Raw genomic sequence first — 2,500 nt, forward strand, 5'->3', positions numbered from 1 at the left:
AATCAGAAAATAAAAAAGGAAATAATCCTTAACATTATCATTTATCTGTCTATTTATCTATCATTTTATCTATTCATCCATCTATCTTTCCATCAGTCTGTCTATCTATCTATATATTTGTCTACTCATCTACCTATCTATCTATGTATCTATTTGTATCTCTCTCTCTCTCTCTCTCTCTCTCTCTCTCTCTCTCTCTCTCTCTCTCTCTCTCTCTCTCTCTCTCTATATATATATATATATATATATATATATATATATATATATTATATATATATATATATATATATATACACACACATATATATATATATACATATATATATGTATATTTATATATATACATACATATATATATTTATATATATATGTATATATTTATATATATATGTATGTATATATATATATATATATATATATATATATTCATATATGTGTGTGTATATATATATATATATATATATATATATTCATATATGTGTGTGTATATATATATATATATATATATATATATATATATATACACGTTTATCCATCTATATATCTATCTTTTCAACTGTCGATCGATCTATTTGTCTATCTATCTATATATCTGTCCATATCTATCTTCCCAATTGTCTATCTATCTATCTATTTGTCAATCGATCTATCTATATAGATATACATTTTTGGAGATGGAGTTGATGCTGTTTATTGTTTGTTTGTTTGTTTTTCATCTTTAATCTTTATCTCTGAGTATCTTTATTTCTTGTATCGTATCCATACATTTATTGTGCGTGTGTATGTGATTTTTGTTTATGTTTGTATGTGTGTTTGTTTGTGCCTGTGTGTGTGTTTGTGTTAGTGTGTGTATTTAGCCGTTCGTGTGTTTGCTTTTGTGTGTATTTGTGTATGCATGTTTGTGTTTGTTCGCTCGCGTTTGTGTATTCATACAGACAGATAAACAGATACAAAAAACAAACAAACATAATACGTTCATAATATCCGCATAATTAATCCACCTATTCCAGCATCCAATTTCTCTCTCAAAGGAACACAGCAAAACAAAGTAGAGTTTTGGGTTTCATTTTTTTCTTATAACCTTAGCTAAGGGTTCAGGCGAGAGCTAGCTGTACTCCATGTAACGTATTATTGAAGTAAGGTTTAGGATACAGCATGTGGATATCTTGTAATATATCGGATAAGATCCTCATTATCATCATTATCAACATTATCATTAGTAGTAGTAGTAGTACTATTATTATCATTATTATTTTTATTATCTTTATTATCATTATTATTATTATTATTATTATCATTATTATGAATGGTTACTTTTCCCTTATTATTATCTTGTGTTACCCCTCTTCTTTTTCCTTCTTTTATCTTATATTTCCCTTCTTTTTTTCCTTTTTTTCTTGTTTCACTTCTCTTTTCTTTCCTTTCTTTTTATCTTATGTTTCCCTTCTCTTTTTTTTCCTTTTTTTCTTATGTTTCGCTTCTCTTTTCTTTCCTTTCTTTTTATCTTATGTTTCCCTTCTTTTTTTCCTTTTTTTATATTGTTTCACTTCTCTTTTCTTTCCTCTCTTTTTATCTTATCTTTCCCTTATCTTATCTTTTGTTTCCCTTCTTTTATTCTTTTTATCTCTACCTTCTTTTATTCTTCTTTTTATATCTTCCTTCTTTCATCTTATCTTTCCCTTATTTTCATCATCTTTTTCCTTTTTTTGTCTTGGCTTTTCCAAGTATTCTCCCCTTTTAATTTATGTTTTCTTCTCTTCCCCTTTTATCGTAAATTCTTCTGTTTCCCCTTTTATTCTTTTCTGTCCGTCTACGAATCCGTGAGAAGAATCGTTTATCTGAGAACAGAAGGAAAAGGAAAAGAGGAGAAGAAGTAAGGGGATAGAGAGGGGAGGAAAGGAGGAGATGGAAAGGACGAAGGGCGAGGAGGAAGAGGTGGAGGAGGAGGAGGAGGAGGAGGAGGAGGTAGAAGAGGAAGAGGAGGAGGAGGGAGAGGAAGAGAAGGAGGTTGAAGTGGAAGAGGATGTGGAGGGAGACGACGAAAAAGAGGAGGTGGAAAGGACGAAGGGAGAGGAGGAAGAGGTGGAGGAGGAGGAGGAGGAGGTGGTGGTAGAGGAGGGAGAGGAAGAAAAGGAGGTTGAAGTGGAAGAGGATGTGGAGGTAGACGACGAAAAAGAGGAGGTGGAAAGGACGAAGGGAGAGGAGGAAGAGGTGGAGGAGGAGGAGGTGGTGGTAGAGGAGGGAGAGGAAGAGAAGGAGGTTGAGGTGGAAGAGGATGTGGAGGGAGAAGACGAAAAAGAGGATGTAGAAAAGAGGAATGGGAAGGAGGAGAAAGAGGAGAAGGTGGAAGAGGTAGAGAAAGAGAAGGAGGTAGAGGTGGAAGAGGTAGAGAAAGAGAAGGAGGTAGAGGTGGAGGGAGACGACTAAAAGGAGGAGGTGGAAAGAACGAAGGGGGAGGAGGAGAGAGAGGAGGAAGTAGAGGTAGAGGAAGAGGAGGAAG

This window comes from Penaeus japonicus, unplaced genomic scaffold (assembly GCF_977035675.1).
Source record: "Penaeus japonicus unplaced genomic scaffold, GWHDUDI00000001_assembly GWHDUDI00000040, whole genome shotgun sequence".
In the NCBI taxonomy this organism is placed as follows: Eukaryota; Metazoa; Arthropoda; class Malacostraca; order Decapoda; family Penaeidae; genus Penaeus; species Penaeus japonicus.